General features: G+C 46.0%; 1 protein-coding gene across 4 annotated transcripts in view; it reads left to right on the top strand.

The window, feature by feature from the left end:
• The window catches only part of FGF1 (fibroblast growth factor 1), a 94,513-nt gene that overhangs the window by 45,228 nt on the left and 27,228 nt on the right, over window positions 1-22,057 (top strand). The window contains exon 1 of one of the 4 annotated variants that reach the window (XM_032477018.1): window positions 2,820-2,973. The exons of the other annotated variants lie outside the window; for them this stretch is intronic. The gene's annotated coding sequence lies outside the window, so the exon portion shown is untranslated. Of the gene's footprint in view, window positions 1-2,819; window positions 2,974-22,057 lie in introns of those variants that run through there. 4 annotated transcript variants of the gene reach the window in all.

Genomic DNA, 22,057 nt, shown 5'->3' with positions numbered 1-22,057 from the left:
AGAGATGGAGACAGAAACAGTGAATTCTCTGTTTTGGGGCTGAGGCACTGGGAACATTTATGAAGATTTGAAATACCTGAGAAAGAAAAGCGGGGCGATTCAGTAGGGGGGACCAACAGATGTGTCCAGTTATCTTAAGTTTAAGATAATTATTGGACATTCAAGTAGAGATGTTAGCAGGAAGTGAGTTATAAGATCTGGCCATAAATTATCTTTCCAGCCTCACCTCCCCACTGTTATATACACGCCATCCTTAATTCAAAGTGTCCTGTCTCCTATTCTCACGGTGAATTTTCCAACTCCATTCCTTGCTCGTGCTGTGTCTTCTGTCCAATGTACGTGCCAATCTTAGCCTTTTGAGATCTTAGTCACCTACAGAATCCACCTCAAGTAATCCGTCCTCCCTAGCATCGCCATCATTCGTGTGATGTGTGCCTCCTGGGAACTCCCATTACCCCTGGTTGCCTCGTTTGTAGCACTCATCACGTTCGCCCCCCATGAGTTATTTGTGTGTATGTACCTCCCATGCTGGGCTGTAAGTTCCTGGAGGGCAGGACTCGCATCCTGTTCTTTTACCCTCTCTGCCATGATAACCAGAAATGAGCCCAGCACATAAAAGGCTGTTCATTAAACATGTTGAATAAATGAATGATTAGGACATGTCCTGAGATGACAGCCTGTGGTTACCTAGTCACCAGTGATCAAAGGTGGGAGGTGTTCTCCCTGGAGGAAGCGATGATTGCTGCGTCAGTGGCCAGATCATGGGCACAGAACTACCTAGAACAATGCTGAGCGTCTCAACACAGGCACGACCTTGTTTATTTCCAAATACTACTGCGTGTAACTGACTTGAAGCCAAGAGTACACGCCTTAAAAAAATCTAAATCAAATTTACGAACTCACTAAAGAAGTCTATTATTAGAAAAACTGGTGGTATGGTCTTTCCTGAGAAAAATATTGCATATGTAACCATCAGTACTACCGCTCCACACCCAGCCTTGGTAAGACTGGACTTGGTCCACTTGGCCTCCTGGTGGAACACGTACATTACACTGGAGCACTGGCCACTGGTGTTGAGCCCTGACCATTTTATGACCTTGTGCCCAGTCTGTCCATGAGGTGTCATTAAAATCAGATCGATTTATTCCAGTGCATTTTGCTTCACTGGGTGCCAGCCCATGGATTCTGAGGCGGGGAAGAAATAATGACAGGTCAGAAACCGGGTCTTGGTACACTAGCTGACAGATACCGAGAAAGTGAGAGAAAAACGAGATAGAAATGGAGAAGGAGTGAGCACGCAGGGAGGCTGGGGTGTGACCGCAGCTTAGAAGGGGGTTAGAGGATAAAGGATGACTCCTGGAAGGAGTAAGGGTATGGAGGGTGGGGGGGATTAAAAGACACATGAAAACCTACAGGATGGAGAGGTACTCGGAGGCTGCGGGAGGAAGACGGTACAAGAATAACACCCTCAACCCAGTGTCTACTAAGCGTTGGTTACGAGCCAGGCGTTATGATAAGGGCTTTACTAGAGATCATCTGATTTCCTTTTCTCATGACTTTGTAGTACATACTATTATTTAACCCATCACACAGATGAGGAATGCAAAAATCAGAGAGGTTAAGCAATTTACTTGGGGTCACAGAGCTAGTGACTAAGAAGAGCTAGGATTCAGACCCAGCTCCACTGGATGTCACAACCTAAATTCCTAACTGCTGCTTTATACCACCTACTGAATTTATTCACGGGCATTTCCTCTCATCGTGCCTGGTGTGGGCTGAGAAACTGCAATGTCTTCCAACACCCCAAAGAGCGAGGTGCTGGGTGATGAGCTAATTCGGAGGTGTAGTTCAAAAACCCTGCTCTGACTGAGCTGTCTGCCGGGGCTGTGAGCCCTCAGAGCACAGATGCTCTCTCACCCATCACCAGGGAATACTCATCCCATTGTGACGGGCTCCACCTAAATGTTTTTTTATTGTCTGCTCTTCACCATGAGTAATGCCACTTTCCATTTTAAGCTGGGAGATTCAGGAGATGACCACGTTAGAAGCCAGGGTTTAAAAGCTAAGTGCTGCCTAGGGGATTACTCACCCACTTTAAGACGCAGCCAACATCACACCCTCCCACTCAGGACGCTGCTGGAATATTGTCTTCCTTGCCAAGGCCTAAAGGAAATCTGGTTTCTCCTGGAATCAGACTAGGAATGGTGCCAGGTCATCAGCAAGTTGGCAAGTTAACTGGTTCTCTAAGTGAAATTACCGTGGTGGTGCTGGTCCCCTCCTAGGTGGCTGCTGGTTCATTCATCTGGCGTTTGCAGAGGGCCTACTATGGGTCAGACACTCTGCTCCCTGACAGAGATGCTGCAGTCATCTAGATGGCCTTAGTCCTTGTCCTCAGGGAGCTCGCAGTCTAGGGGGGGAAGAAGCAGGCAAGTACAATAAAATACCATAGCCTGCAGAACGTAATACATCAAATGACAGAGAGTTTTGGGAACTAACAGCTGAAGGATTTATGCCAAGGGAGGACAAGCAGGAGCTGACTGGGCTCCTGAATTATAAGCAACCAAAAGTAACCTTCAATGATAATAAACGGGGCTGCCCAGAGAGCCACTGAGACGGTGGTAACCCCGAATCCCACTGTAAGAAGGATCCAGCCAGACCAAGACCTGGGGGGCGGAGGGGGAGGGCATCCCTCACATCTAGGATGGGGCTTCAGATGCTGGGTGGTCAAAAAGGATGACACATGTTCAGGACAACAGGTAGAAGTGAGGAAGGTGGGGAGGAGAAGGCTGTCTCAGAATGACTTAAGATACTGAGTCAGAAAACCCAAAAGGGAATGCTTAAAGAGAGCACTGACTTCTTGAGGCAAGCAGGCCCTGGGGCCACAGGCTCTCAGTGGTTTCCTGAGTGAGTGAAGTTTGCTGCTCAACCAAGGACCGTGAGGCTCTGTGGGGGAAACAAGCCCACTGCCAGCAGGTAAGTAGGAATGATGTTTTGAGCTTTCCTCTTTTCTTTTTGGTGTTCCTGGGGCCATGCTGGAAGGCCACAGGAACTTGAGATTACAGAGCCCAGCTACTGCAGAAACATGGTCTCTGCAAAGCAGTTAGAAAAGATGATCCGGAGAGCCAATGGGATCATGGTGACAGCCAGCCTTTACTGCCTGTGCTACCCTGTGCTTACACGCATTATTCCATCTGATCGTCCTAATAAGCCTGGTAGTTTACAAACGAACAGACGGAGGCACCAAGATTATAAAAGGCTTGGCCGAGATCCCGTGGTTAGCAAATTGTGGAGCTGGGACGCGAATGTAGACTTACTTGACTCTAAGAGTTAGCTGACAGAAGACACAAAGAAGTGAGGGGCAGATGAAGAAAAATGGGCACCATAGAAGGAGAAAACATTTTTTCCCCTATGCTAAGAGACTGGAAGCCTACTCGCTTAGCCATTACCTCTCTCATGGGTACCATCTTGAATCTTCAGGTTAGTTATTGCTCCCTACTGAGAAATTTTCAAATTTTATCCAAGGGGGGAAAAAGCCTTATTTCCCAGAGGGGACTTCAGTGAGGAATTTTTAGCGATAACTCAGGGTATTAACCTCTAGATTGCAGCAAGGGGCATATATAGTATTTTTCATGGATTTTTAACATAAAAATGTCTCTATACGAATAATACGTGCTACTTGTGAAAAAAATAGTAAAATGTGGAAAAATATAAAGAAGAAAACAAAAATCATCTATAACCTTCCCACCTAATAATGGCTGTAGTCACAATCTGGGGGGTATGTATACGTGTGTGTGTGTGAGCTGTAGTCTCTCTTTCCAATGCATGTGTATAGATACCGTGTTTTAAAACCATAGTTCTTTGGATCTTAAATAATTGTTATTGCCTCGACTTCATCTTTTTCCTCAAGGGAGAACTGTATCACTGTATTCAATTTTGCAAATCTCCTAAACGAGTATCAGTAAACAGAGTGGGGCATAATATGGAATGCAAGCTCCTTTGTTCAAATGAGTGGGCAGGAGACGTGGGGGCCTCCTGGGGTGCACTGGATCTGGTGTATGTGCCTGGTTCTTTTAGGAAGATTTGGGTTTTCATTACTTATTACTATTTCTAGTTGGTAAGCATTATCTAGAATATGTTTAACATAATGATTAGCGTAATCAAGTAACCATTTATTTCTCAGGAGGGATTTATTCCACAAGCTATTGTATAAATGACACTCAACAAGGCTACACAGACAGAAAGCAGAGGAGTAGTTTTTAGGATTGAGCTCCAATCTGAATCCTGGTTCTGACCTCACTTCCCCTCCTCTGGCCTGGGGGACCCCATCTCTTTCTATGGCCCGGTTACCGGCAGTTCACAACCCCACAGTCCAACACACACAGCCATCTGGCTTTCCCAGGCAGGAATGCAGTTTGACCTCTACAGCCCGCTCTGAGCATCAACTCTCGGAGCCCACGTGGCTCAAGCCAGAACAAAGCCAGGTCTATTCAGTCGCTGCTGTTGTCAGCTCTTGGCACACCCAGTGCCACCCATCTCCTGTCTTTTTCCTAACTCATCAAGATAAAGTCCTACCAGTTGAGAAGCCCTGTGTGCTCCCTCTGTGTAGCCCAGACATCTGTTTTGTGTTGGGAGTCAGTGGCCGGTCAAGAGCTTGCACCATGCAGCTGGATTTGCTGATGTAAACAAAGCTGACTGCCTGTGAGTTTTCTGACCCCGAAAAGGCCCCACAGAACTATCCCCTCAGGCCACCACCAGTACTTTACCCCCAGTCCAAGGGGACAAGGAAAATGGACTTGAGTTTAGTTAATAAGCAACAGCTCAGAGGAAGTAAAGCACCTGGTTCCTCTCCTCCCTTCCCTGACTCCATGTAACCCCTTTTTTACGGGGCCACCATTCCCCATCCTGAACTGAGGCGATGTCACTGCCAAGTGCAGCCATGTGGTGGCCCAGGAAGCCCAGGGTCAGCGGGCCCCTCCCACCATCCTGGCTGCTCTACCTCGCTCCTCCCAGTTCAGGGCTCCGTTCTCCTCTTGTCTTTTGCTTTGTTTTCCTATGCTTTATTACATTGTATTTTTAGTTACAAAAGTAAACAGACAATACTTAAGTATGCAATTTAGAAGTTAATCATCTCCAGGCCCACCTTCTAGTCTATGTTTTAGCTCCAATATTCTATTTGCAAACTAAATGATTTAGATTAAAACATCTCCTAACTCTAGGAGCTATTTAATTTCTCAGAATCTCAGATTTTTCATCTGTGAAGATGAGAATTTTATGCTACTCCAACTGCTACACAAAATCATAGACGATACCTATGAAGCCTTTAATAAGAGTACAAATAAACTAGATTTAATTAGTTACATACGTTTTACTTTTAACATTTCACAACATGGATTATTTTTTATCATATTTACTCTTCTAATTACCTTCTGTGGCAAGTGATACTAGTTCTATATTTTCAGTAGTGATACTAAGTTTTTATTTGATATGAATTACAGATCGAACACTGATTCAATTTCAAAAATACTAATACTAACAAAAATACATTGTAGCTGCGTATATCTAGATTATTCAGGACAATATATTCTGTGTATACAGAAAATAACCCCCCTCAAAGAAATGACAAAGAAAACACAAAAAGACGTGAAACCTCAGCCAAACCCCAAATCAACTAACTAGCCAACCACAGCAAAATCTCAGAGCAAACCCGGATGAGTACGGAATAGTGTTGCAAGAAGTACAAGACAATTTTCAATGGCTTTTTAACACCATCAAGACCAAAAGAGCAAAATGCCCAGTTGGTCCTCATTGCCTGCCCCGGACCCTTTCTGTGCCCCTCTGAGTTTTCTTTGCTTATCCTGCCACTCCTACTGCAAAGCCTTGAGGCATTCAACGGTTTCCACTAGAAGCATCCGGGTGTGAGTCTCCCACCAGAGTTCCATGCTCCAAAATTATCATCCCCATCCCCTAAATCAAATTCGTTTTAAAATAGGTATGTTCCCAAAGTGTTGGCCAGAAATTTTAGTTACTCAGTTTAATAAATGCCCACAGATATGCACTGAGTACAAGGCAAGAGTGCGTGTCCGTGGGGGAAGGGAGCGCGGAAAATCCAATCCCTGCCCCTGAGGAGGTGAAACTCACTAGGGAGGCCAAACAGAGGATGCAAATAACTCTAATTGCAGGGTGGAAGGTAGTAACTGCCACAAACAGCTCCAGCCAACAAGCTGCAGGATGCCGCAGGAGGAAACAATGAATTTCAGCTTGGTGAGGACCAGGACGGGTTCAGGAAGGAGGCAGCACTGGCCCTCTGAGACGCATCCGTCCTTTACAAAGATTATATCAACTCTCGCACCCTCTCCCTTACAACTGGTGGATTATCTTGAGTCCCTTGCCTATGCTGGGCTAACGACTGGGAGGAAGTTTAGCATCCTGTCATCTCTTTTCTGCCAGCTCCTTGCTCAGGAGGACCACACAGTCTTCTCCAGCTGGTGAAACAGAGCAGGACGCACGTGGCTCTGCACACATCTCCGGGCCCACCTGCTGAACTCCTGCCCATCCTCAAAGATCTCAGCTCAGTGTCACTGTCCCAGAGACACCCTCAGCCACTCTCCATCTTCCAGTGCCCTCGCCACCTCCGGCCACCTGCTATCTGATTTCCACAGGGAGATACAGACACTGGCACTGAAAGATTTTCTTACTCACTTTTAAGAAACTTTATTATCTCCCCTGATAGGAAAAAAACAGACAACGAAAGGAGGGACTTTGCTTGTTTGTTTGCCTGTGCATCCTCAGTACCTGGTAAATCATAGGATTTAGGAGATATTTGTTGAATTAATTAGTGACTGACAACAGACGACTCCACCCCATCTCTTCCTGCAGACTCTGCATCTCCCTGGTTGGTTTGTTAGTTTCTGTGAGATGGGATCAATGGCTTTAGAAAATACATAGTATTAATTCCAGATGGATTTAATCCATTGAAAATACTCATATTTGGGGTCAGTATGGCAATTGGCAAGTGAGTAGAGTTTCTCAGGCTTTGGTTCACGAGGGGACATCTAGGTGTAGCAGGTGACTTTTCAGGAGAACCAACACACTACACAGCACGCCCCAGACCACTCTTCCCCGCCGACCCTAATTCCTTTCAACAAATACTTTTAAGAGTGTATTATGTGCCAGGTCGGCATAAGACACTGGAGATAAAAAGCTGACAAGGATTCTGACCCATGGAGCAAAGTCGAGTGGGAGGAACAGGCAGTGAGCAGCTGCAGTGCAACAGGGAGGGACAAGGGACCACCGGGGGGCTGGCCCTGGGGCTCAGGAAGCTCATGCGAGGAACACCTGAGGGGAATTCTGAGGGAGAAGCAGGAATCCTGAGGGTTGGTGGGCGGTGGGCAATGCCGGCAGAGAGCTACAGGCCAAGGGGAGGCAGGTTCTAAGGCTCAGAGGTGAGAGCCAGCTTGGAACCAGAAGACTTTTTCCCTTCTTGGAGGCCACTGATGGACTCGATGCCAGGGAACCCTTGAGCCTTCTCGCTCAGTCCTAGACCAGAGGAGCTCGGAGGCAGTGTGGGTCACCAGTCACACCTCAGGAAATGACTGGAATATAGGGTCACAGGGGTAGGACGCTGCTGCTCTGTTCACCGTCTGAGGATGGGGCTGACAACACAGTAGACTCTTTAACAACCACCTGCTGGCTGAATGAATGAAGTGCCCTGAAGGTGACCTTAGTCATCTCCTCTGGTGTCACCAAGCCCCAGAGAACCATAAGACCAAAAGGCATCTCGAGAGCTGGCTGGTCCACTCTGTCCCCTCCAGGCCATCTGACTTGCCCTCAGACCTCCCAGAGATGACACCGCCTTGGAGATTTTTACCAAGTATAGCAGCATGACTCGGAAATTCGGTTCCTGAGGTCATACACGTACAGCCGAGGGACAGACGATTGGTCCAGTCATCCGGTGAGTCAGGGCAGGATGGAGAAGGGCCAGGACAACAGTCCTTAGTGCCCAGCCTGGCAGGTCAGGCAGCCGGGGCCCTCTGGCTCCCCTGCACTCTCTCATCTGTTGAGATGCCACAGTGCCTCACTTCCCAGCCTGCTCCAGAAGATCAGCGAGCCCCACACCCCACAGCAGCACCATCTCACGTGGAAAATATATTTCCTGGTAAACCTGGTGGTGAGATTTTCAAATCCGACTTGAGCTCAGCTCCTGGTACCACACCCTGGCTGGATGCTGCTGTCTCTCTCAGAGAAGGCCACTGGGCCCGTGTAGCCAAGACATGGTGGCCGGAAGAGTGGACACCACATCTGGCCTGTACTCACATTTCCCATGCCGCCTGAGGTCCTGCCATCTCCTCCTTGGCCGAGTATATCTAGTTTCCCTGCTTCTGCCTCTTCTCCAAAGTTCTCCACTCAGTAGCCAGAGTGACATTTCAAAAATGCAAATCTGATTATGTCACACGGCAGCCTGCATTATTTGGTGGTTTTCCACAGTCCTTTAGATAAAGGCCTGCAGAGCTCTGCCTGATCTGGCCCTGCCAGCCTCCCCAGCCACAGCCCTCTTGCCTATCCATCATGGACTATTTTCCGTTCCCCAAGTGGAGCATGCTCTTTCTGGACTCAGGACCTTTGCACATGCTCTTCCTGCTGCCTTCTCCTCCCTGGTCACTAGGAATATAAATGCCCCTTCCTCCAGGAAGTCTTCCCATCTCCCAGCCCCTGTAGTTAACTATTATCGGGCTCATAGGGTGCCCTGGACTTTGCTCTTATAACATTCAGTTCTCTGGGAATCCCTTATACGGTGGGTCTTCCCCACTAGAATGTGAACTTCAAGAGGGCCTCATTATATCTGCCTTGTTCTCCATTATATTCCTCAAGTCTGGCACATAGTAGGTGCTCATTAAATATGTGTCAAGCCAATGAGTGAGTACTCAGATCTTTGAACAGCTGGGACAACTTTACCAAATAAATTAAGAGGCAGAGAGAAACAGGAACGTAACAGAACTGCATTGCAATCCTCAGCCACGTGACCTTCCTGACTCTGGGGGAGGCCTGATTTCATCTTCCTATGGGCTTGTGTATTGTGACTAGGCCCCAGTTAATTCTTCAGAACTATCTTCTGGCTCAGTTCAGAAAAATCTGGGCCTTTTCACCAGGCGCTACCATAATCTGCCATACGAATCAAGGTGAGATGCGTCGGTAAGCCTGCTGGTCGGCCTGGGCCTCTCACTGCCGAGACAGGAAGCCTTCCTGCCCCAGCCCCAGCCTCGCCCAGCAAAACGGGGCAGGAGAGACCTAGAGCCTGCACTCATTTCTCCTTACCCTGTTTTATTTTCTACCCCCAGCAGGGACAAACAATAATTCAGTAAAGGAAATATGAGTAATGGAAAGAAAGAGGAAAAAATAAACATATCAAAATGGGCAATGTCCCCTGGGCCACTGCTTTTAAAGAAAACAAGGACAGAAGATTTGGAGATATTTTAGTGACTTTGCTAAAATGAGAAAAATAATCAAGCTGACCACTTTCTTCTAGGCTGAATTCCTTCCCTCTCTCTTGATGTAGGGGAAAAAAAAAAGGATCCCCCAGACCAGTGGTTTTCACACCCTGGTATGGATCAGAATCCCTAGGGGAGGTCTGTTTAGCCTGGGCACCCACGCCAAGCCAGGCCCAGTGAATCAGGACCCCTGGGGGAGGGACCCGCACCCAATTCCCACGCAGGTAGGCGTCACTCTGAAGAGGAAAGCTCAGGATGCGGCGGTAACGTTCTGTCCTGTGCTTAGTAACATAAGGCACAGCTCAGGTCAGAAACTCTGGTCTGCTCCTGGAAACCCGAAAGTCAGGAACTTGGAAACCTCGTTCAAAGTAAAACACCACAAACTATAGTTCGGATCTGCAGTCATGAAGATTGTTCATTTCACCTTCAGGGCGGAAGAGGGGATGGGAACACATATTCTATTCATTTTGTTCACTTAAGCTGACACTGACTGAGTGGACTCCATAGGCAAGGACTGTGCAAAGGCAAGGTGATGACAGGATGGAATGAAGCATGGTGATGACAGTGACTCACAATTACTGACACCTTACAAATACAATGCGCTAGGCGTTTTACACGCATTTTCTCATTTAATCCTCAAACACCCTACAGGGCATTATTATTATTATCATTATCATTATCATTACTGTTATCATCTCCACTTGATGGATGAGAAAAGCAAGGCACAGGGCAGTGGAATGACTTGCCCAAAGTCAACCAGCAAGTAAATGCAGATCCACATTGGAACCCAGATCTCCCTGACTGTGCAGTGTCCCATCTTTTTTCTTTTAATCGAAGTATACTTGATTTACAGTGTTTTGTTAGCTTCTGGGTGCAGCACACCAATTCAGTTATACACATATACATCCTTTTTCATATTGTTTTTCATTATAGGTTATTACATGATATTGAATATAGTTCCCTGTGCTGTACAGTAGGACCCTGTTTAACTATTTTATATACAGTAGTTTGTATATGCTAACCCCACATTCCTAATTTATCCCACCCACCTCTTTCCAATTTGGTAACCGTGAGTTTGTTTTCGCTGTGAGTCTTTTCTGTTTTGTAAATAAGTCCATTTGTATCATTTTTTCGATTCCACACATAAGCGATATCATGTATTTGTCTTCCTCTGTAGTGTCCCTTCTTAACTGTTACCACGCATCAATGCCCTTAAGATACCCAAACCTTGCCTTTCTAATTACAATTAATGGAAAAGGTATTAAAAAACCGAAGGAATAGATGCAAATTATATAGCTTTAAGAAACAATGGGTGATCAACCTGGGGACACCTGACGAGCCTTATCTTCTTCTAGTTAATCAATCAGCTGAATCTCATGAGTGGTGAAAAGAAAGGGAGGTCCCCAAACCAGAGCAGGCGTTTTCCCACCTACATGGAAGGATGGAGTCAGGGAGGTTTAGAATTTGTTCCTGCCGCACGCAGAGGGGTACGGGAGTGGGAGGCCACAGCCCCAACCCAGAGGGAGGCTGTATCATGCTGTGAATTCCCCAAATACGAGACATTAATAATGCCACTTGTGACGGGCTGATCACATGCTGGGTACGGTGCCATTCACTTTGCAGGTTCTTATCAAGTTTGACCTCTGCAACAACCCCAAGAGCAGGCACTGCTGAGGGGAGGACACAGACTCAGAGAGGACCAGCGACCTGCCTCCATTCATTGCCTATGAGGTTGCACCTGCTGGTCTGAACCACAGTGGGTTCTTCCCCAGAACCTGGGTTTTCCCTTACTTTACATACAAGGACAGACACCGTTTGGAATGCTGAGCGAGCAAGAATTCCCAGTTCTCTGCCATTTTAAACTTAGCTGTGCCAAGCCTCACCCCAAGTCGGGGAGATGCTGGGTTCTTACTTCAGCAAGTATTTACTGCCCTCAGTACACTGTGCTCCGTGCCACACAAGAGCCCCACGTCTACTAAGTAGAGGGTGTGGTACCCCTTGGCAGGAATTCACTGTAAATTTATGAATTAGAGGAGGTGAGACTTGAACAGAGGTCAGGATTGCCTTGTGAGAAGCGAGAGATGAGGGCAGTGCAGCAAAGGAGTGAAGGGGCCTGAAGCATCAGAGACAGAAGACAACTCCAAGGCCGCCTGAGGGCATCTGCTCCCCTGCACTACTGCAAAGGCACCCCTCAGGCTGGGACACAGGCCCAGGAACGTGTGCGGTGAAATCTCACGGATGGTGCTGGGCATCCTCGGAGCAAGTTTAGGTGAAGGGGGCAAGGGTCTTGTTTTAGGAGGGGACTTTGAAACCAAAGTCAGCAGGTCAGAAACTTTCAAACTAATTTCTCCTCTACCTTGAGCAGACATCGAAATCAGAAAGGAAGTACAGATAAGTCAAGGAGTAGAAATGGAACTTAAGCCCATAACAGGTAAAAACTTTCTGAAAAGTTTGAGTAAGAACCTTAACAAAACACGTATGGTTTCCCCCAGCAACTCCATTTCCATAAATCCTCCTAAGGACATAACGGCTGGTAGGCAAAGATGACCACAGCAATTCTGTCCATAATGGTGGCAAACAGTACCCAACCTAAATGTCCAATGATAGAGGATTAGTTAACACAGTTTTGCATGTCCGCATACCGGAATCCTATAATCCTATGCAGCCATTACAAATGGAGATGTACACAGATTTAGGTTTATTAATGAGGAAAAAATCATACCTGTGATTCCACTTTCTTCAGACCAAGTTTGAATCAATTTAATGGAATTGAAATCATACAGAATAAATTCTCTAATCACGTGTAATTAGAGATCGATAACCCTAACAGCTACGAAAACTACACATACCTCTAACTAAACAACACACATCAGAATCATCTACCAGAGGAAAAAGAATCAAAGAAGAAATTGTGGAATGGTTTAAAATGAATGATATGTAAAACACAGGATACAAAGATTTGGGGAGGCAACTCAAACACTTACTAAAGGGAAATTTTACCTTTAAGTGCTCATACTAAAAAATTTTTAAAAGGCTTAAAATTAATGATCCAAGATTCTGCATGAGAAGAATTCGAAAAATAAAAAGGCAAAGTGCGGGGGGGTGGGAAGGGACAGACTGGGAGTTCGAAATTTGTAGATACTGACAGGCATATGTAGAATAGATAAACAAGATTGCACCGTAGAGCACAGGGAAATATATACAAGATCTTGTGGTAGGTCACAGCGAAAAAAAAAATGCGACAATGAATATATGTATGTTCATGTATAACTGAAAAATTGTGCTCTACACTGGAAATTGACACAGTATAGTAAACTGACTATAACTCGGTAAAATAAAATTTTTAAAAAAAGGCAAAGTAAACTAAAAGTAAGTAGAAATAAGAAAAAATAAAGATAAAAGTCGATAGCAACAAAACAGAAATCAGGCAAACCACGCAGAAAAGTAACAAAGAATAAAGCTGTCTTTAGGTCTCGGGAAATCTGAGACATTCATGCAGATGAATCACATACCTGACTCTATTTTGTAAAATGCTTAGACCTCCATGAATGGAAATGTTCACAGAAGTTATCTCTGGCTGACAGGCTCATGGACAATCTTTTAAAACATTTTATTGTTATCTGCATTTACTAATTTTTCCATCACGCCCTCATATTTAAGGATTTCTAAGGGGACTGAGTGACATCCTCTGTTTATTTGTTGAATTGACATACAGTAAAGCCACAGACCTTCAGCATTAACCCTTTGTTTCCCAAAGGATGGGGCACGTGCCCCTGTTGATACAGGGGGAAGTCCTGAGTGGTACTGAAACATCTTTCAGCATCACTGCGGAGAGAAGGGGGGCCCCCTTTGAAGCCCCCACCAGGCATTTTCACTATGCAAGGAGAAAGCTTTGGTTTAGTGCCGTTCTGTTCTCAGCTCCCTTAGAAGAGCTGCTGTGCTCTCTGTAACCAAAAGAGCTGAGCAGGCAGGAAGCAGCCCCTGAGCAGAAGTCGGGGACGCCTGTCCTCTCACAGTACTTGCCTTTATCACCGCCTTCTTTTTACGGGACACTTTTGCAATTATACCAGAGAGATAAAGCTTCCTTTAAATAAGGGAATTAAGTTCAAGTAAAACTACATGTCAGTAATAAAATTTAAAAGTAAGGAACGTGGTAAGGGGACAACGATCAACGTGATGAAGGTGCACACCTGTACTGACCTCCAAGGAAAGCAGGGTTCGCCTCTGGCACGGGGGAAACCACCCCTAATGGAATATCAATGTCACTAGACTATCCCAATAGCCACCCCCACCCCCCGACAACAAGGCCTTGATTCCCATCTCTCTCTATGTTGTCATTTTAATATAAACACAACAGCATGGAGATGGTAAATGAGGGATTTGCTCAGGTGGTGACCCAGGCAGAAGGGGACAACTTCAGAACAGGATTCCGGGCATGTCCAGAAAAGTCCTGCTGGAAGGACGATGGGAGAGGGAGGCTCCCACGAGCAGATACAATTTCTTTGTAACATTTGCCCAGAGGAAAGAGGCCCCTCCACAGGAAGAAGGTCAAGTCTGGTCTATCTTTATAGAAGCATTTCAAGTGGTTAGTGGACTTATTTCCTGTGGTTCCCAGGAATTCTGCAGCAGGCTCTCAGGAGGATGTTGGTGATAGGGAGCAGGGACTTGATGAGTGAGAATCAACAATTATCTCTATATTTGTTTCACTTTTTTCTATAAAAATAATCTAGGGAAAAAACACTTGCTTTAGAACAGCAAAGTTCATGATGACAGAGAGCAGAATTGGGACATAAAAGTTCCCAAGTGTGTGGCGGGGTTCTTAGGTCAGGATTTTGCAAGCTGAAGACTGATTTATTCCCTCCCCTTCCCTCCCTCATTCACTCAAGAAACAGTTGAGCAACTCCGCTGTTCCAGGCATCGATTAGAGGCTGGGGAGAAGGTGGGGACTCAGCACGGCTCTGTCCTGCAGGAGCGTGCAGCCCAGTGGGGGAGAAAGACATCAACCAAGCAAACCCGTGGATGGATATGTAATTAAATTACAAATGATAAGAAGTGTTGACAAGGAAAAGAACAAGAGGCAACAAAAGTGAATAACAGAGTCAGAGGAGACAGCACTGAGATCAGGAGGCCAAGGAAGAGCTCTGGGGAGGCAGAGCTTCAGCCACCATCTGCAAAATGGAGAGTGTTGGGAAGGGAACCATTTGCACAAAGGCAGCTGTGTGGAGACGACCAGGGTGGACTCAAGGGTCTAAGAGAAGACAGGAGTGGGTGGAACGTAATGGGCAGAGGGAGGGAGAAACGGGAGGCCAGGTCAAGGCATAGGGTTTGGGTTTTACTTTATGGAAATGGAAAGCCACAGGTTTTAAGCCAGGGAGTGGTCACTTGATACAGGTTTTAAAAGATCTTCTGACTCTGTGTATGGAAATGCCTGCAGGGGGCCAAGAACAAAAGAGGGGCAACTTCAGAAGTTAAGACAGGAGCTAGAGGTGGACTGGACTGGACACTGACAGTGGGTGATACGAACATGATAGCGCTCAACTAGAGTCAAAGGGCTTGATCATGAGAGCTCCGAGAGGTCGACTAGCTAACAAGGCTGGGACTAGTGTGGGACAAGGGAGGCACTCGCTTCAGGTGTAAAATTTACGCAACAATCAAGAGAAATAATATTGTAATAGAATGTTTTTTTTTAAATCAAAGTTAATGCAAAAAAGGTCCATGATGAACAAAATATCAAGTTTCTTTAAAAAAAAAGGATCAATAGGAACTATATTCAATATCTTGTAGTAACCCACAATGAAAAAGAATATGAAAACGAATATATGTATGTATATGCATGACTGGGACATTGTGCTGTACACCAGAAACTGACACATTGTAAACTGACTATACTGCAAGTAAAATAAATAAATAATAAACATTTTTTAAAAAAAGGATGAGTAACAGCACTGTGCCAAGCCATATAAGGAGCCTGAGGCAAAAGGAAAAATCAGTCATTGATCCTGTCTTTTAAAAAAAAATTTGATATTTTGTTCATTTCCTCACTCTTGTGCTGGCTAGTTCACCTTCCCGACCTGTACAGCAGGAGGCCGCCGTGTAACCCTCTGCTCTGAAAATAGCTATTACGGAAGGAAAAGTAGTAACATAAATCATCACAAGCCCCCTGGTGGTTTAGATAGTATCCTTCCTCCTTACTATGGAGACTCTGAGACAGAAGGTGCCTCGTAGCTGCTTCATAAGCATTTCTGCTGGTAATGTTAACGGCTAACGTCCATCAGGCTCTTAACACGTCACGTGCTTTGCCAGAAACTGTTAAATACAAGTATCTCATTGAATCCTCACAACAATCCTGTGAGGTGGGGGCAGCATTACTCAGTTTTACCACGCCCGGCATATACTTGATGGGCATTCAACCAACAGGAAGAAAGGAAAGGTGGATAAATAGAAGGGAAAACAAGAGGAAGGAGAAAGTGAGGGGCCTCACACTATTCCTTCAAAGTCCCACCCGGATACCCAGTGATGCCACCTCTGGCAGACCCCATTCTCTAACAAATGCTATTCACCGCACTTAAAAGGATCCGTAGAAAAAGGAAACGAACCTTAAATACCATCTTCTTCCACAGGGATTGTTTTTGGCATGTTGGGCTTTTTAATTCCTTTTCCCAACAACTTTTTGGAAAATGTATTTCTCGAATTCATTCATTTCCAAATATTTAGTGAGCAATTACTATGTGTCAGGCCCAGACTGAAGGGCTGATAATATCATTGGCTCAATATTATGAGTCAAACAAACCAGATGAGCCAATTTAACGCAAAAGTCCATGATGAACAAAGTATCAAGTTTCTTTAAAAAAAAAAAGGATCAGTAGGAACTATATTCAGTATCTTGTAGTAACCTGTAATGAAAAAGAATATGAAGACGAATACATGTATGTGTGTATGTGCCCTCACGGGGCTTACCTTTGTGTATGTGTGTGTGTGTGTGTGTGCGCGCGTCTGTGGAGTTGAGTGAGACAGGCAGTAACAAGGAAGCAAGCACATAAAATCATAAATGATCATAAATGCTATGCAGGAAACACATCCGGGGCTGAGAGAGAGGACAGGGAAGTGACAGGATCTCCCCAAGACAGGGTGGGCCCCACCTAAGGAGACTCAGGGAGGCTCCTAACAGTCATGCTGCCGAAGATGCTGATTTAAGAGTTTTTGCAAACCAAATCAACCGAACTCCCTACAGAGTGTGAAAACGTGACAACCTCGTGACTTAGTCCTACGGAGGACAGTTCTGAAAGGCACACACATTCATTGATGTATTTTCTGTATGAACAGATCCACAGAAAATTTGTTCACACCAGGAAGAGTTGAGGAATACAGCATCACAAAGCATTTTATATGAGTAAACAAGTACCTTGTGCTGGGAAATGCGCTGATTTTTGACTCCCCACCCCATGGGCCCACCTAAACATCCAGATTTATCAAATTCCAGAGGAGCCCTTGAACCTGACAATGCCAAGGAGCCAAGGAATGAATGCAGGCTCCTTGAAGGTCAAGAGGAATTATGTGCAAACAGACGGCAGCCCAGAGAAGTAAGAAGTCTCTCTGACGTTTCTCCTTCCTTCTCGTTGCCTAATCTGCTTTCGAAGGCCAATCACGTAGAAATGTTCCATTTTCCAAACCGCCCCACCCAACACAGTGGGCGCTTTCATCTCTAAAACATGAGAGAGGAGCAGTGGATGGTGGAGGATACTAATGGCTTTGAAAGGTCACTTTGACAAAAAGAAATAAACAAGGAGAGAAAAACCTGAGGAGTCGAAGGGATGAAAGCAAACCACGCTTTGAGCTCCCTGCCAAAATGAAAGAAAACTCCTGAGGGGGCCACGTTTGACATATGAGTGTACTGGCATGGTTATCAGAACCTACCCATCCCTGTGATTTTTCTGATAAACGGTGTCTTGCCTGTAAGGTGCACCTTCCTGGAGATGCTAGATACCAGGGGCAGATTTATCTCTTAGTTTAGCTTCTTGGATAGAAGATTTCAACTCACTTCCAAGTGCTTTCATCCCTTATGAAACACTAATCCCGTCCCGGGGCCTTCAGTGGGGTTGTTCTCTCGCTCCATCCCCTTCCCATAAAACCCACCTGGTTCCTGCCAACAGCTGGGCCGGGTGTGGACCTGTGTGTGGAACACCAGTGCCGTGGGCACGGGACCCGAGAGCCATCAGCCACGCTGAAACAGAGCAAACTGCAAACAGGCGACTGGTCCCTTTTGGGTCTTTCACATGGGATCCAAGAGAGACGGCAAATGAAAGAAAGTGCTAAAAATAGCCAACGTCCTTAAAGAGAAATAATGCAAAAGGAAACAAGTTTTCTATGTCCTGATGCAGGCTCTGTGAACGCTAGGGCCTAGAAGGCTGGCGCTAGGGCAGGGGCCGGGGAGGGGGGAGTCTTTTCTTCCTGCCCTTTGGCTGTGACACCCCCTAGGTCCCTTTGCAAACGCTGGGCCCTGCTCCCCCGCCCGCCTCCTGGATGCCTCTGCAGGAATGCGGCTCTCGGGGCCCGGGGGAGGGGGGGGGGGCCTCAGTGGCCCGCTGTCAAGTTCCAGAATAGACTCTGACATGTGAAACGAGCTCCGTGGGGTTTACATTCCTCTTCCATATCCAAGCGCCTTAAAACACAAAACCGCACGCCAGGGCTGCTAGCTCCTCTTCCAGCGACGCTTGGATATCATCCGTCTGGCAGAAATGCGAGTTTTGTCCTTTTTACTTTTGAGTCTTTTGAGTGAGCATGAGGCCCTTGGAAACGAGGCTGCCGCACAGAGGGGCCGCATGATACACTGATGTCTCAGAACTGAGGGCTTCATTCCCGGCTAAGCCGCAGACGTGCTGTGAGAAGCTGTTCAGGCTCTCTGTGTCTCGGTCCTCTCGGCTGAGGGAAGACGACCGGCGTTCATCCGTCCAGTGTAGCAGCAGGACAGCAAGCACGGACTGATTACCAAGTACCTAACGGAGTGTCGCTAAGACAGGCAGCCCCAGGGTGCCTGTTCACTCATGTAAAATGCTTTGTGAAATCCCATGTGCAATAAAAAACGTAAATAATCAACACACTAAAACAGGCTCTTACCAGAAACAGCCACAGTCCCTTCCATCTCTAAGGCACTCACTGCCGGCAAGGCCCTTCCCGGGCCTCGCTCCACTCTTTCCTCATGGTGCCATGACAGATCCTCTTAACAGCTTCCGCTTAACACCTGATCAGGTTAATCGACTCTCTGGTCATGCAAGTAGTTGATGACACAGCAGAAACCAAAAGCCAGGTCTCTGAGAACTTCCCTTTTTCATGGCCTTTCCAACCCAATCTGAAGGAAGCCCAGTGGTCCCTGGCCTCACCCCAGCTCATCAGAAGCAAGGGCCAATGACTCTGCTGTGACAAAAGCCAAGACGGACCTCACCAAGCTGGGTCACCTTGGGGAAGCATCACTGTAACAATCAGGAAAGTGCTGGTGCGGACCACTGTGCCTCTGTGGGAGAGGAGAGTCCTGTGTCAAGGGAGAAACCTGCAAAGACTTCCTTAAGGAAAACAAGGACCTCCTTTAGAACACAGTCCTTGGGGCTTCACCAGCTCTGGAGGCTGCTGGGTGAAATGAGCAGAAAAGCTAAGGATCACTCAGTTCAAGGGGCGTTTTATTCTCTTTCCCACATTTCTTCAGCAGTTAAAATCATGCACCCTGGAGTCAGAAAACCCTCCCTTTGGATCTCAGCTTTCACATTTATGTAGCTGTGTGACCTTAGACAAATCACTTAAGCTCTCTGAGCCTCAGATGTCCTCAGCTGCAAATCGGGGGCTAAAAAAGCAATGCCTTGAGTTCAGTTGAGGGCAGCTTCCCTGTTCTGTTTTTATTTATTTCCTTCCTTCCTTCATTTTAATGGAGGTACTAGTGATTGAACCCAGGACCTTGTACATGCTAAGCATATGCTGTACCACTGAGCTATACCCTCCCCTCTTCCCTGTTCTGTTAATTAAACTCTGGGACACTGAACTGGCTAGCGTAGGTGATTGCACAGAAAATGTCACTCTATTGATTTACCTCCCAGCCTCCAAAATAAAGAAAAACAAACAAACAAACAAAAAAGCAATGCCTGCCGAACAGAATTCCTTTGAGATTAATTAAAATAATGTATGCAAAGCATTTAAGACAGTACCTGGTACACAGTAAGTGTTCGAGAAAAGGTCACTGTTTCATTATTTATGGACACATTTTATTATTTATGGGTATGTCCAGAGCAGGCTATTGGGAAACACGGCAGGGCAAGCCCTTGGCATTTCCAAACAGATAACAAACACATACTTCAGAAGACTGAGTTTGGAGAAGCCAAATTTTCTAGGTCCGGAGAAAAGAAAAAGGGGGGGGGGGGAAGACTCAGCAAACAAACTCTCTTTCTATGAGCCGGAAGGTCTGCTAACTTTAAGAAAGGAATGTCCTTGCTGGGCTGGTTCTGGAGATTGTAACTTGCACAAGAAATTCAAAAGACTTTTGGAGACACATCAGTAAGAGAAGGCTAGAGGAAGGGGGCGAGGGCTGCCAGAGCCCCTGCAGAATCACTTTGTATCTGGCTCAAAGCCCCGGGGCTTTAAAGCATCAGTCCGCAGAAAGGATATTTCCATTGAAGATGTGTGCAGGTCTTCAGGACGGCGGAACATCTGCAGGATGCTCTGGCCCAGGGTGGACCATTAAAGTTCAGACAGAACTGGGGCCTGCAGAGCACACTGCTGCGCCAGAGAGCGCTCTGTTTTTCCTCTCTGAGTGGAGGCTGCTGTCTCTAAGCACTTAAAAGAATTCCTGAGCTCCAAGTGAATGAGGCTCTATGGGGGAAGCGTTTTGGGGGTAGACAGGCCAGACCACAGAGAACTGCAGATCCAGAATCAAAGGAAGGAATAAAGTATATTGGAGGAGATCCTTGGGAATGAACGTGTCTGCTCGTATTTTCTACTCTTCATCAAAGAGCATGAAAGCTAAGGCTAGGATGGGGTGCCGGGAACACAGCCCGAATAGATGAACAGCCCCACTTCCTGCCAGCTACACCTGGTCTAAGCATCTCTGCCCCTCTTACCTGAAGCAGGCTTGATGAGTCTGGTATGAGTAGACTGTAAATTCCTTAAAAGCAGACACAGTGATTTCTCCTATACTTCTAGAATCCCTTATTTGAAAAGCCTTGGGGTTAGACCTGTTCAGAATCCAGAATTTGGGGGATTTTAGCAAGGTAGTACGGTGTATATATTGTATAATATGGAACAGGTCCAGTGGCATCTGGCACAGTACTGTATAATCAAACATGCTAGTAGCTCTGGACCGGATGATATAAATATTAACAAAAAGTGGGATAAATAAAGGCTTTAAATAGTCTCAGGACAGTCTGGGTCAGGTTTTGTCACAATCTGAGTTATGAAACACCTTCTGGCTTTCAGAGTCTTCTGTATTTCAGAATTATGGATTAGGACTTTCAGGCCTTTCTTTTTCTTTCCATTTTATTTTTTCCTTCTTTTCTTTTTTAAATCTCCAAGACCTCTGCAGTATTCTTCCCCCTGCAAGTGCTAAGTGGAAGCTGCTGGCAACCAGAACATGACATCTTGATCTCCCTCATGTAACATCAGATTCTGGAAGCCAGGGGATAGTTTATTCTCAGTGACGTGGGGATCCTTAAGGATTAGAAGGATCCTAAATTAAAGAACAGGAGAGGAATCCGTATGTTCTCTGTTGTCCTGGACAGTAACACACACAAATCCATGAAATACACTGAGAACTTGTCATTAGTGTATCGTTCTCAGTACATAAGCAAATAAGAAGGGACTGCACGTCAGGGATGAGGAAAAACTCTACCCTATCACTTAGAGAATGATATTTTTCATATATTACAAAAATATCACTAAATGTTAAAAATCAAGTTTGTTCAATCCTAAATCAATAGCAGAGATGACTGGCAAAACTAAACCATAAGATACATGGAGGCTGATAAACAAGCTAACATCTACTGGATGTTACAAGCTTACAAGTGCTGGGCTCAGCACCTTATGTGCCTTATCGTGTAACACTCAGAGCAACTCTGTGGAGGAGCTACTGTTACGGGGCCCCATTCTGGAGATGAGGCTTTGGGACACTGAGTAATTTGATCATGAGTGTCCAGCCAGGACTCCAACCTGAGTTTGGCAGGCAGGGAAAGGGAAGAAGGAAGGAAAAGAAGAACAGATGGAGGAAAATAGGAGGGAAGGAGAAAAGAGGGGAGGAGAGATGGGGAAAAATAATGGAAAGAGAGAAAAAAGCCTTGACTTGGAGCATCTGTCAATTTCTGGGGTGTAAATGCTCTCGCCGGGGTCAATTTCAAGCTAGTAATTATTCAGCAGTTGGCTCGCAAAATTCCTAAAGGTTTAATAATTGGCTTTCACAAACTTACAGGAGCCATCTCCTGCACACCACTGTCAAGCCCGTCCCATGGCCACATCCATAGTTTACCGCTAACTTGGGAAGATGAGAGTTCAGCTCCTGGAACAGAACTGGCCTGGGCATAGCATGCTGAGGTGCTACCCCA

Source organism: Camelus ferus, chromosome 3 (assembly GCF_009834535.1).
Source record: "Camelus ferus isolate YT-003-E chromosome 3, BCGSAC_Cfer_1.0, whole genome shotgun sequence".
NCBI classification, from domain to species: domain Eukaryota; kingdom Metazoa; phylum Chordata; class Mammalia; order Artiodactyla; family Camelidae; genus Camelus; species Camelus ferus.
Note: the sequence above shows the minus strand (reverse complement) of the source record. Positions and strands in the feature narration are given on the sequence as shown.